At 52.9% G+C, this 14,274-nt stretch overlaps 1 protein-coding gene across 9 annotated transcripts in view; it reads left to right on the top strand.

The window, feature by feature from the left end:
* Positions 1-14,274, top strand: part of HDAC4 (histone deacetylase 4) — a 252,977-nt gene that overhangs the window by 124,245 nt on the left and 114,458 nt on the right. The window lies entirely within an intron of this gene.

Here is a 14,274-nt window from a genome sequence, read left to right as displayed (position 1 = left end):
ACTCTGTCTCTCTCTCTCTCTCTCTCTCGAAATAAATAAACATTTTAGAGAAATATTAGAAACGGGACTTCCAGCTCTTTTGGAGAGGCGGCGAAGCCGGGCCCTCTGCAGGAGGGACATCCTGTGGTCCTTTCTAGCTTTCTGGAAGCTGGACTTTATACTGCTTAGTGATTCCGTATCATGAGGTTACCAGTTGTGTGTTTGTACTATGAAAAGAAGTAAGACGGAAGAAATCATGTATTTCTTTCCTTCTGTCAAAAACGTCCACTCAAAACGACTTGAGTAGGGCAGTTTAAAATGGAATTTTCTGGGAGGAGGTGGCTGTGGGCGAATGCAGCCAGGTGATTTCATCACACAGTAGTGCTTTTGGTTCCCGGTTATGTAGCCCGAAGATTTCGTCACCTCGCCTGCCAGGAAATAGGTCTTCACAAGCCAATGTCTGCCCCCTTTTGGGCGACCTATGGAAATATAAAAGACCCCCGCGCTTGTGGAGGGTGGCTTAACAGGTCCTATGTGTCAGGATTCGTGCAGTGAACACTCTGGGACCCGGCTGGGGAAGGGCTGCTACGTTTTCTCGTTCCTCCTTCCAAGGCGCCCAGGCAAGCGCCGGGTTCCCCGGGGAGGGTCTAGCCCCCTGCCAGCCTCCTTCCAGAGGAGCGTCCCACACAGGCCGTGTGCAGACATCCCCGTGGCACCCATGGAGAGCACTCTGTTCCTGAGTCCGGAAGGCGGAGTTCTGAAATGTCCTTCCTTGATTATCAGAAGACCTTGTAACCCCGCATGCGTCCTGGCTGGTGCGGAGTGGAGCCACGCATTTGCCTGGGCTGGTTTCTGCGTGGCTCACCTCCCCGGGGGGGCCCGAGCCCCGTTGGTCACGGTCCGGTAATGAACGCAGGCTCTGTAGTCAGCCACACACCCGAGGAACCCTGTTCCCAGTTCGGTGTTTGCCCTCGACTTGCCGTCTTTGAAAGGCTAGTTCCCCACGTACGGATGCTTCCTCGGACAGCGCACCGTCGACAGCGGGGTCTCCCGACGCCATCCCAGGCATCTTGCTTTCGTCCTGTCCCGTTTCGTGAATCTTGTTTCGCAGATTCACGTGCGGCGTTCTGTGTCCCCGCTGTGTGCCCTGACACGCTCGTGGCCTCCCACTGCTGGTCCGTTGGTGGCCATCTGGACCGTTTCAGTGAGTGCCGCGACGTAGGACAGCGAATCTCGCACCAGTCGCGTGCCCACACGCAGGAATTTTCCAAGCGTGACCACTCTTAGGAGAGGGATTACCGGGCCACGGAACCAAGATTCAGCTTTATAAGGGAAAGCTGATGATTTTCCCGAAGGCCCATCCCCACTTATGTGCCCCGTGGCTCTGCTCAAAGCTGCAGGGCGAGGTGGCCGTCAACCAGTAGCTCGCGGAGTCTCCCGCTTTCCTGGGTCACTCAGGTGGTGTGGCCTTTCAGCCAAGTTTCCTCTGCCATGAGGAGCCCTTCTGTGAGAAGCCTATTTTTCTTGCCATTTTCTGTTGGTCTTTTTCGTACAGAATAATCGGACTCACTTACACGTAATAGATCCAAGTCCTTCGTCAGTTCTGTGGTGCCCACCACCCTCTCCAAAGGCTCGATCTTCCACTATGTTGTTTTTGTTTTTTTTTAATGTTTATTGATTTTGGCGGGGGAGAGAAGGGCAGAGGGAGAGGGAGACACAGACTCCGAAGCAGCTCCAGGCTCCGAGCCGTCAGCACAGAGCCCGACGCGGGGCTCGGACTCCAGAACCGCGAAATCGTGACCTGAGCGAATTCTGACGCTCAGCCGACTGAGCCCCCCGGGGCGCCCCGACGGTGTTCCACTTTTAAACTGTGTCTGAGGAGCAGAAATTCTTAACGTAGCCAAACTGATCAGTTTTGTCTTGTGGTAAGCACTTCATGCGTCTTGAGTTTTTCTGAAGTTTTGCCTTTCAGAGTCTTAGTTGCCGTGGAATTAACTTTGGCCTGTGGTGTGAATGGGGGTGAAATCGGTCTCCTTCACGCACGCGCTCCGCACTCTGTCTCTCCTGGAGGGCCCTGGCCGAGGACTCGTGGCTGCCTTCTTCAGAAGCGCCTTGACTGCTGGGCTCTTTTCTTCCCTGTGGTTTGAGGTCCCTGTTCCGTTCCTGGAACCCTGTGCCTCGGATCCACGGACCAGCCGGAGAGGATGGGGAGCTTAATGACCGTCGGTCTTCTTGTCCCCGATTTGGTCCATCTCTCCACTTACTTCAGTTGTTTAAAATATTTCCCATTAGTCTTCATAATTTTTATCCATGCAATTTTGGGGGCTTTGTTTTCCTTTAAATATTAGGCCTTCCTGTTTCACATCGAAATGTGTTAGCTCTGTCATGTTGATCTTACCTAGCATTTCACGGAACGTCCTTGGGAGTTCTCCTGACTTGTCTGTAACTCACTTCTCACGGGCCGAGGGAGGAGCTGTGCCCGGGCAATCCTAAGGCTCTGTGGATCACGATGACTTTGCCTCTTCCCTCTCTGTGTTCTGATTCTAGCAGCTTCTCTGGGACGGTGTTGGCTAGAATCTTGTCTTGTTCAGGGTTCATCATTAAAACCAGTATTTGCTGGGGCGCCTGGGTGGCTCAGTCGGTTGAGCGACCGACTTTGGCTCAGGTCATGATCTCACGGTTCACGGGTTCGAGCCCCGCGTCAGGCTCTGTGTTGACAGCTCGGAGCCTGCTTCGGATTCTGTGCCTCCCTCTCTCTCTGCCCCTCCCCCACTCGTGCTCTGTCTCTCTCACTCTGTCAAAAATAAACGTTAAAAAAATTTTTTAAGCCAGTATTTGCTGTGGATTTTGTTTTTTGTAAAGATGTTTTTTTTCAGATTAAAGAAATTCTCTTTTATTCCTCGTTTGTTAAGAGCTTTTATAATGTGAATAGTTGTTGGATTTTATAATATGCATCGTTTCATTATTAAGATAATCATTATTAGTGTAGTGAATTACATTTATAGATGTTCTGTATAGATGTGGCATTTCTCAATTTAAAATGACACTTATTTTGGCCTATTATCTTTTTTATAGACTGCTAGATTAGGCTTGCTAATAATTTATCTGAGATTTTTGTGGCCATATTCATGACAGAGACTATAATTTTTCTTTCTTATGCTGTCTTTGTCTGTTTCCTTAACAAGGTTTTATACTGGCCTCATAGAAGGGGCTCAGCAGTGCTCTCTTTTTTTCTGTTCCCTTTGAAGTTTTCTTTAAAATTGAATGATCATTTAGTTGAAAGGTTAGTAATACTGTCTCTACCACGGTCCTTATGGGAAGATTTTAAAGTGTCGATTCATTTTAGTTTGTTATGATAGGGTTACTCTGTTTTCTATTTTTTTTGTCAATTTGGGAAAGTTACATTTTCCTAGAAATGTGTCCTTTTTTTTAATCTTTCAAAATATTTACGTATTATTTTCAGAGAGCGAGCACACGGGCAGGTGAGGGGCAGAGAGAGGGAGAGAGAAAATCCGAAGCAGTCTCCACACTGTCAGCACAGAGCCCGATGCGCGGGGTTTAATCTCGTGACCCAGGGATCATGACCTAAGCTGAAATCAAGAGTCCAACACTTAGCCAGCTGAGCTCCCCAGGCGCCCTGAAAGGTGTCTGTTTTGTGTGGGTTTTTAAAACGGATTGGCCTGAAGTTGTTCATTACAGTTTCCTGTATTTTCGGTCTCTGCTGTACCTACAGTCTGGTCACCTTTCTTGTTCCTCTAATTTGCGCCTTTCTCTCTCCTTCTAAACCACTCCCAGACGTTTGTCTGTTTTATGGGTCTTTTTAAAGAACCCATTTTTTGTGTTGGTATATGAGAATGTATGTAATGACTGTTTTCCATTTCTTCTGTATATTTATTATCTCCTTCCGTTTTCCTGGCATCTATTCCAGTGTTGTTTTTTCTTCTTAGAGACACATCTAGCTCATTAGTTCGCATGCTTACTGTTGTCGAAGGTAAGTATTTAGGGCCGTGGGTTTTCCTCTGAGTACCGGAAGAGTACGAGTTTGCAACTGACTGTGTAGACTGTTTTCATGATCTTTCCATCCTAATTCTTCTTAAATGGTTGTTTTGATTTCTTCTTTGACCCATATTTAGGAAGTGTGACTTAAAAAATTAACTTTGTATCACAGAAAATGTTAGATCCATTCCAACGTGCAGAAAATACTAGAAGGATCCTGCTGTTCACATCCGCCAGCGGAGGCAGTGCCCGGTCACGCCCAGCTGTGTGTTATCTGCGTCCTTACTCACTCACCACCTCTACCCTCATGAGCATTTTGAATTGAATCCCACTCACTGTATCACCTCATCTGCAGCTACGCCAGTGTCTGTGTCTCTAAACGCTAAGAACTCTGTTTTAAACCTAAGGACGATGCCGTGTTCGTATTCAGACAAGATTAACAATGACCTAACTTTATCATATATTCACCCAGTGTTTATATTGTCTCTGGTGGTGGTTAATATATACATATTTAGTCTATCGTTTGCCTCGGGGTCCACTTGACACGCACACGGTGATCGGTATGTCTCATAAAGTCTCCCTCCCACTCACCCATACATTCTTCTCCCGGCCTGTTGTACTTGTTTGTTTCGACCCTTGAAGTTCATCTTTGAAGACGCTCAGTTGCGTGTCTTGTAGACTTTTCCTGTGTTTTAAATCCTGCTTGATTTCACCTATCTCCCGTCTTATCATTTAAGATGGACCGCTGTCGTCTGTGTTTCCTGTAAATTAGCACTTAGATTGAGGGGTTTGGTCAGATTTAAGTGTGATTCTTTCTGGCAAGACTTTATAGTTGTGGTGTACACCTGCATCGGGAGGTGCCCAGCTCTGCAAGTCTGTGTGTGTGTGTGTGTATGTGTGTGTGTGTGTGTGTGTGTGTGTGTGTGTGTGTGTGTGTGTGTGGTTAACAGCCATATTTCTTTTTTCTCCTTAAAATTCTTTTTGATCGATCTCGGACCCCCACTGCTTTGGAAGTTAAGTGGGAAACATTACTGTTACGAAGGCAGAATGTCTGAAGTCGGTATTTTCTGCCCCAAGCGTCTAGAACACTGGTAACTCTTGACACGCCTGCATACCTGCCTCTTGCCCAGTGTTTTCGTGGCCTTTTAGTTTAGGTGGTCTTGTTCCTACTTTGTGTAGACAGTGTTTGTTTGGACTCCCCTTCTGCACATTCGTGTACGTTTCTCTGCTCACCTTCTCCCCCACCGAAGGCTTGATGGCGAGTTCCTAAACTCTCATTTTTCTTCTGACACGTGTCCGTGTACATTCTGTGCTCGTTCTTGAAAGACAGTTCCCGGAGCACAGAACTCCAGCTTGGCCATTGCCTTCTCTCGGCACTCGGGGACCCATCACCCTGGCCGTTACCCCGTTTCCCCTGTAGAACAACCACGCTTTGATTTCAAGGTCTTTGGAACTTTTTCTTCAGTATCTGCAGTTCCAGATACTTATTTGACTCTTGACTTATTTTTTGTTTTCTCCTGCTCGGTGTGCTCTCTGTGTCTGCAGATTGAAGTCTTCCGGCAACTCTGACCCTAGCGGAGGCTCGCGGTTAGGATCGCAGTCTGGAACGGGACGTCCAGGACTGAGGCAGGCTCTGGCAGAATCCTGTTTTTAGCAGGCAGACGCAGGGGGTAAACCAGGGCCTAAAAGTGAATGCTGCTCCCTTCTTGATTTCTAGAACCCTGCATGGAAATCCCACGCACAAAAATACAATTCAAAGGGCTACCTTTAATACAGTCTGCACAAGACGCATATCTCTCCCTGCCCCACACCAGAGTAAGAAACTTTCCCATATATAGAATCTATAAAAATCCACGAGTACCTCTATGTACTATATTTATTTCTTTTACATTTTGATCTCCGTTGAAAACAAAACAATATAAAACCAAATCACCTCTTCATGTGCCATAATCCTTTTGATTTTTCAGGCATAAGGTAACTTGTAGTAAATTGTTAATATAAGCTTATTTCTTTGGCATTGCACGTAGATGTCTAAATGAGACACACAGAGATGATACCACCTGTATATGCTTAGCCACACACGAGGCTAAGGCCACTTAGACTGTATGCATTCCCTAGAGACTATTTTTTTTTATTTATTTTTATTTATTTTTTTTGTTTTATTTATTTTTGGGACAGAGAGAGACAGAGCATGAACGGGGGAGGGTCAGAGAGAGGGAGACACAGAATCTGAAACAGGCTCCAGGCTCTGAGCTGTCAGCACAGAGCCCGACGCGGGGCTCGAACTCACGGACTGCGAGATCATGACCTGAGCCGAAGTCGGCCGCTCAACCGACTGAGCCACCCAGGCGCCCCTCTAGAGACTATTTTTGAGTTTTTACATCTGAGTCTTTACATGTTAAATCTTGACCTCCACACCTCATCTCCCCCTTACACACACACACCCACACACACCCACAACACGGTGTTAAATAGAATAATTTTAATCCAGTTGAGACCACTTTGGGGGAAAGCGGCATTACATATAAATCAGTATTTTGTGTTTTTGTTTTTTGTTTTTTGCTTTTTTTTATAAATCAGTTTTTTGAATGCAACGGGACTACGCGTGTTCAGTGCTTTAGAATGATATCGTTAACAGGTTCCGCATTCTGACGTTTCACAGCGAGATGGCAGGTTGAACACAGGTGTCCAGTCTTTCTCCCGAAATTCACAAAAAACCCCAGAAAAGGCCCAGGTCATAAGCAGAGTTCGCCTGGACGCGACGCGCGGGCGACACGCGGGTGTGGTCTCTAAACACTGCTTCCCACCAGAGGGACCCAGTCCTCCTTGGAGCGGCACCTGATTCCACACAGAGGTCAAAAGTGTGCGAGAATTTCCAGGCACACCCGGTCACGGCGGAACGGAGGGCTGCAGCAGGCGTCCGGGCGGCTTCCGGGCCAAACTGAAGGGCCCTCGCTGTTCAGGGAGGGGGGCTGCCGTGCACTCTATTGACCTGGTCTTGAGAAACAAAACCCCTCCTCGTCGCTCACATACGGAGGACGCTGGGCACCAACTCGTTGTTTTCAGAAATTGGCAAATAAAGGAAGAGAATCAGGCGCTTGCCCTGCCTTCCTTCTGGAAACTGTTTGTCAGAGTGGGAAGACGGTTGGGTCGGGGTCCCTCCTCGGTACTGAAATAAGGTAGCGAATCCCTGGACAGGTGCACCTTACCACCTGACCACCTCACCTCAGCAGCCATCTGGGCAGAAGAGCCACGGATGCGCAGGAGCTCAAGGAACCTCTGTGGGGAGGTGGTCTTGCTGGGATATCGGGCTCCAGAGCTCACAGGGCACCACGTTCACCTGCAGCCCAGGCGCCGTCCACGACGTCCAGAGCAGAGCATACTCCGCGGGACAGATGGGCAGTGTCTGTAGCCCATAAGTTGGAGGGGGTGCCGGGGTAGGGGGGAAGGGGAAGCCTTTAGAGCAAAAGAATTGAAGGCACGTATCAGCCAATAGAATGTAAGGACCTTTTGTGGGTCTTAATTTGAATACAGTTTAAAAGGCATGTATGGAACACTCCTCAAAACGGGAATGCTTTGAGGCCAATTGATAATATCATGAAAGAGTTGTTCATTTATTTGGGTATATTAATGGGATGTGATTGTGGTTTCAAATTTTTTTTTTAATGTTCATTTATTTTTGAGAGACAGAGCACGAGCAGGGGAGGGGCAGAGAGAGAATCCGAAGCAGGCTCCAGGCTCCGAGCTGTCGGCACAGAGCCCGACGCGGGGCTCGAACTCACGAACCACGAGATCGTGACCCGAGCTGAAGTCGGACATTCAACTGACTGAGCCACCCAGGCGCCCCTGATTGTGTTTTTTAAAAGAGTTCATTCAGGGATACTTTCTGAACTACTATAGAAAAAAACGCCTTACAGCCGGTGTCCCCCAGTGTAATCCAGAACGGAAGGAGGTGGGGGTCACGCAGAAGACACGAGGTTCGCCATTAGTTGGCAGTTGTTGGAACTGAGGGATGGACCCCTGGGACTTGATTCAACTGTCCTCTCCGCCTCTGTGTGCTTCTGAGAATTTCCATAAAAAATTTTTAAAAACGTATTGCAGAGAAAGGTCATAGGCCCCGGGCACAGGCGAGTGGAAGAGGGAGCATCAGCAGCGGCCCCGGATGGGGGTCAGAAGGCAGGTGCGTCAGTCAAGGCCCGTCTGCCAGACCCTCGCCACTCCCCCACCCCCACGGACGCGCCGCACACGCCCCTCCTGGGGCAGCGGCCCCCATCTGCGACGGGGCTCGGAAGGGCGGCCAGTCAGACACGCTAGACTCCCGGACGTGCTCCCCACTGTGCTCCGGAGTGAGCCCCCCCGGGGATGGCCCGCTGGAGGATTTTTCCTCCGGGAGAATGTAATCCAGAGGCCCTGGCCGGGGGACACCAGCAGGTGGAGGGCGTGGGCACCGTAACAAGAGCAGGGGCATAGCTGCGTTCCCGATGAGCGGCGAGCACGGAGACCCTCACTCAGTACCACGTCAAGGTGGGAAGGCTCCTCCCCAGGAAGAAAGGCCACCCCACGCGGACAGCTTCTGGGTGAGAGCCCCACTCTGCCGGCAGCCTGCGTGGGAGTCCCTGCCAACACCCGTACTCGGAGCAGCCTGGCGGCCGGGAAGACGAAGGCAAAACAGACAGATGTGGGAGGACCGAGACTGTGCAGGGTTATCGGTGCCGTCCTCCCAGACCAGAGCAGGTACCTCGTCCACCACGCGAGAGCACGATGCTCTTAAGGGGCCGTCGTTCTCTGAACGTGGCCGGTGAGTCGTCAGTTAAAAACGTCAGAGCTGAAATGGTGCGAAACCCGATGAAGAGGTGAAAATACGTGTGTAAGGAAGCCTCATAAAATTGAGCACAAGCAAGAAAGAGAGAAAAGCAGAGGATCCTTCGAGATCTACCGAACATAAGAAGTTTCAGAAGCAGAGAGTGCAAAAAGGAAAGCCCCAAGAAGATAACTCAAGGCTGTCCCGGGGGAGGACAGAGGCTGCCTCGCTGACCGGGCCAGCTGAGTGCCCCGCCCTGGCCGGAGGAGAGCCAAGCCCTGTCACCGTGAAATTGCAGAACCCTGGGGACCAGGACAAGACCTGACAAACTTCCAGGGAGAAAAATCTCGTCCCGTCAGAGGATCCGGAATCCGGATGGCTTCAGTTTTCAGTAACCATGTTGGGAACAGGAGGGCCAGACAGTGGTGCTCCTAGGATCCTGAAGGAAGTGAGCTTCCGGCTGGAGTTCTGGAGGTAGCAGTGCATGGAGGGGAGATGGCTACGAGCAGAACCTCCCTCCCCAGGCCTTCTCTCGAAGGCACCCTGGGAGCCTGAGATCCTGCAGGACGAGAGGAGGGGACAGAGACGGAGGAGGGCGTCCCCTGGAGGAGGAGGAGGCCGGCCCCCTGATGGCAGCTGCTCAGGGGAGCCTGGGCCACCTGGCCGGGCGGGAACTCTCCGGCTTCTGGGCAGGTGCCTGTGCCTGGGGGACCTGAGCCCGGGAGCCTGCCCCTGACCCTTCTCTGTCGCTGACCTGTCTGGGCCAGGCCCTCCTGCTCCCCTCCCTGCCCCGCCCCCTCGCTCCTCTGCGAGGGGCCTTCGTGGTGCCTCGTGGCCGGGGGTGGAGGCTGGCCACCGAGGACGCAGGAGCAGGGACTCTGCATCCGCCCCACCAGATGCCGCAGCGGGGTGGCCTCTGGCTTCCTGGGGGTCGCTCGTGACCTCGTCCCAGACAGACCTCTTCCTGCCAGCTGTCCCGGAAGCCGAAGGCAGACTGGACTCCAGCCTCTTCCCTCTTCCTGGGAGTCTCCGTCACCCTCTTGTGCTCACTGCTGTCGGCCAAAGAATGGGTGTCTGGGGACACGCGCGTGGATGGCATCACCATAAAGAAAAGCAGGGGATGCGTGACCGAGCCAGAATGTTGTGGGGGGCGGGGGGGCGGGCACACGATTTGGGGCGATTCTCTGATTCTTCGTTCACTCTTGCTCTGCCCTGACTACGCGTCCTTCAGCACGCGCGAGCTGTTTCACGGTGAAGATGAAAACACTCTACATAAGTTACACATTTCCAACAGTCCCCCACCCTCCTCCTCCCTCCCCCCGTCACACACAGACGAAATGTCAGAGTAAGAGGAAATCATAGTTACATGCTTGAAATATCTATTATTTTTCCCTGCGTCTGAATGAGTCATTCTTTACTTGAACAGATCCTAAACTTTGGCCATGTTTTCTAGAGAATAGTGCTGGTCTTTATTTCGCATCTGTATGACGGCGTTTAGCGGAGAGGATCTAACCCACGTAATGGAAAACTACAGTGTCCTTTTTGACGATCGTTTATTTTAAAAAATAGAGACTGGCAGATTTTTTTTCGCTTTCCGATGGCGAACTTGTAATTCAGACAGCACAGCCTTGCCGTTTCTTATCGAAACGCTGAATATGGTCTTTGTGCTTCTACTAACGTCATGAGTCCGACTGTATTACTATGTTTCTCAAGGCACAACCTATAAAAGCAATTTTCTACTCCACATAAAATATTCATGAGAATACAGGCTTTTTTGTTTGGATGCTGCATTCTTTAAGTAGAGAAGGTTGTATTGTTTTCTTCGGGGAGCTTTGGGTCAAAAGCTCTGGCAGCTTCTGTGGAGAATGCCTGGCCTGTCAAATGGTTTTTGATACAGAAATAGTACGAGTCGCATATGATACACCCGCCAGCAGCTGGAAAGAAGGGGGACTGTGGCCGTGATCCCCCCCGCACCCCGGCTGCCCCAGGCCCGGGACAGCGGGGCTCCGGCCATGTCGCCCACCCGCCGGGCCGCCTGACTGGCCGCGCAGGAGGGATAAGGAGGTGGCATTTCTCTGCAGGCCTCGCCAGGGTCTCCTTGTCCCGCGTCCGTTCCCACCCCGGCTCTCGTGTCTCCCTGCAGACGCGGTGTTGTTTCCACCGGCAGAAGCCGCTGACGGCGCCGCTGACGTAGGTGATGAGTAGCTCTTCCTTCTGTGTGCCCTGCTCTTAGCCTTCTTTAGCAGAAGAACGGAGTTTTGTGTGCGTTTTGTGTGGTAAACCGAGCAGTAGGCCCTCCCTGGCTAAGAAGCGGTCATTGCAAAAGGAACGTTGCAGTGAGAACAGCACGCCATCCCGCGGACACCCGCGCGTGTCCCGGCTCTCACCCTCCGCGCCCCGCTCACGGGCCCCCTCCGTCGTGTGCGGGCCCCTCGCCCCCCGGGGCATCCTCTGACCTCGGCCTTTCGTGTCTGGGGAAGGACTAGCGGGGGCTGCCGGGCAGTGATCCCTTGGAAGATTCCCTATGCTTCCAGCCTCAGAAGGATCTGGGAAAGGTTTGAGGAAACGAAATGAGCTCCGGCTTGCATGTGGCAGATGTGCACAGCCCGCCTCGGCCCGCTGCTGAGAAGGAACCGTCCAAACAGCCTGGTCCTGCCCCGCGCCCCCACCTGAGTGCTGCTTCCCCTGCGGTGCCCCCCCCCACCCCGTGCTTCCCCGTGGCAGGCACCCCACTGCCCGCCCTTCTGCGTCTGAGGCCCGGCCTCCCCCGCGCTGTCACCCGCTCTGGCCCTGCACGGACGCTCCAGGATTTGCGCGTGAAGACCCTGCCCTCTGAGTGGGGGTTGAGTTTTCCCTCAACCTGCGTCCCCACGCCCCTCCACTTATACCCTGACCTCCGGCCCTTGTTCACGCTGTTCACGCCCGTGTGGACGAACCACCCCCCCCCCCAGCCCTGTTACAGGCTGGCCTGGGGGTGTCCCCACGCCCAGCACAGAGCAACAGGGCCCCACACAGCTCCCCAGTAAACGAACGTGTTCGTAGAAAAGTTCAGCCCGCCGTGTTTTTGAAGTTACTAAAAAGCTGCTCTGTGGTCAGCACCTAAAGGGATTGACCGCTAGACATTTCTGATGGTCCCCTGAGCCCCTACGTGAAAAATGGGAGTAAGGAGGGGATCTGCTAAATGAACAGCAGCCGGGTCTTCTGCCCGCCGGCTCAGGGCCGGGCTCGGTGCCACGGAAGATCTCGGGTCCCCGGGCAAGATGGGACCCCTCGCACATCTTCTAGCGGGGGGCGCACCAAGTGGGGCAGCTGACACCGCGCAGGGCAGCGTGCTGATGTCACACGCTCTCTGTGGCTGTTTACTTAAACCAAAACACTGTCGCTTCGCCAGGCAACCCGGCGCTGCTCTCAACCTGGAAAGGGAGTCGAACCTTCTCACCGCGAGGCTTACGGGCTCAGTGCGTCGGTGCCTGCGTGGGCGTGTGTGACCCTGCAAGACACAGTCAGGTTTATCCTTAGAAAGCAAAGGCTGACTAACCCGGGGAGGCCTGCCCCGTGCTCACCTGTGTCTGCAGCACAAGAGGCACGTTAGCGGGTCCGCGGACAACAGCCTTCTCGCCGCACCCGTGGCCACACAAGGGTGAAACCGGGTAGCCGTCCGCAGTAACGGTGCTTCCGGGAGGCGTCCCGCACGGTCACCCTCGGGAGCGAGGGATCACACACTCCCTCGAGAGAGAAGAGTGGGCGTCGAGCCCTGTAAGGAGCCCAGTGACGCCCTCTTTCCTCCACGTTTGCTCACAGAGCTGTCCTCCCTGCCCTCGTGTGTGTTCCTTAAAAGAGAGTCTGAAGCAAATGGAGGAAGATATTGAGGTTTTCTACAACTGCTATTTATATGATTTTCCCATTTTTCTATATTTCATAATAAAAAAGATCAAGAAAGGCAACTGATAAAATCCAGCCTTTCCCAGCTCCGCGTGGTAGGAATGGGTAGGATAACGCTGCTCCCTGGTCCTTCCTGTTCATGAAAAACAATTTATTTGTGTAGATTTTGCTCATGTAAACAGCAAATAAACCCTCTTAATATATCAAAGCTTGATACGCCATTAGAAATAATTGGTTGCATACATTTTCACAGCTGGAGGGTGCAATCTCACTGATTGGGGGAAACGGAAGATAAACAGTCCACTGGCATTTTATCCTGGCCTTGTCGGGGCCCAAAGGATAGGACAATGGAATACTTTCTAAGAGGGTCGAAGACGGAGTATTTTCCCACCACCCTCTGGGCGGCTCTGCCTCTTCCCTCTGTTCCCTGGGGGTCCAGGGTGAGGCACTCCTCAAGGTAAAGCTGGTCCAGGCCCTGGGGCCCCTGTCAGCCCTGCCCCATGGGCCTCGGAGAGCTCCGGGCCCTGGAGCCTGAATGGCTCCGGGTCCTGGGGGTGGAGGAGACCAAGATTTTGTGTAGGAGCCGGACGCCCCGTCCTGGGCAGCATCCAGGACTCCGCCTGCGTGAGCCGCGCCCTGCAGGCTACACGGCCACTTGTTTGTCCAGGACACTGGGGCTCAGGCCAGGTGACTACAACGAGGGCTTCTGCCAGAGCTGGGCCTCTCCCTCAGCAGTGTTTCCTAGCCTTGCCTCATCAGAAAGGCAGGGCTGTGCCCGCGCAGTGACCACAGAAATGCTCCGTCCTGAGGGGCGGTTCCACGAAAGCGCCAGTTTACCGGGAGCTCTGGGCTTGTGTGGTTGCGGGGTACCGACTCCCCAAGGAACCAGATGATGGCTGGAATCGGAGGGCCCTGTGGTCTGGGCATCAGGTCCCAGGGCATGTGGGCGGGCCAGTCAGGAGGCCCTGGAACAAGGTCAGGTGCATAACGTGGCCCCACCGGCAGAGGATCCGGCCAGAGGTGGCCCTGATGGTAAGGAACTGGGGTGGCCTGCCTCCGCTGATTTTGAATTCCCGTGTGAGTACTGAGCTCCCTGGAGCGGGAGGCCCCAGTCTCCTGCCCCGGGGCCCTGGGTCTGGTGTGTCACTTGAAGAAAGGGGCCCAGAGCAGGTTGAGGGGAGCTCCTGGGCCTTTGAGCTGCAGGAGCAAGGGGCGGGGGGGAAGCCGGGCAGTTGCCCCTGCAGGGGACTGTTCCCCTGCCTGGCCGAGAAGCAGCACTCACGGCCTGTGCTTTTCAGCCTCGAACCTGCCGTAGGAGGAGTCCCCCCCGTGGGGTTATGGGGTGATGGCCAGAATTTAAAACTTTGTGCACGCTTCTCCTGTCTGCAGTTTGGTATTGATCTGTAAGCATCAAGACTGATTTCGCTTCTGTTTCTAATCGGAATCCCTTGAGCTTGTTTTCGGCAGTACATTAGTAGGAGGAAGAAAATCCACTCCTTGGTGGACCGCAGCGCCCAGGACCCTGATGCACGTGCCGGGCGGGCGCTCACTCGCTGGCCGCGGTCGGGAAACACGTTTTCCGGGAGGGCGCGCGCCTCTCCACGGAAACGCGGGGC

Source organism: Panthera tigris, chromosome C1 (genome assembly GCF_018350195.1).
Source record: "Panthera tigris isolate Pti1 chromosome C1, P.tigris_Pti1_mat1.1, whole genome shotgun sequence".
Classification (NCBI taxonomy): Eukaryota; Metazoa; Chordata; class Mammalia; order Carnivora; family Felidae; genus Panthera; species Panthera tigris.
This window is presented reverse-complemented; position numbering and strand designations above follow the sequence as displayed.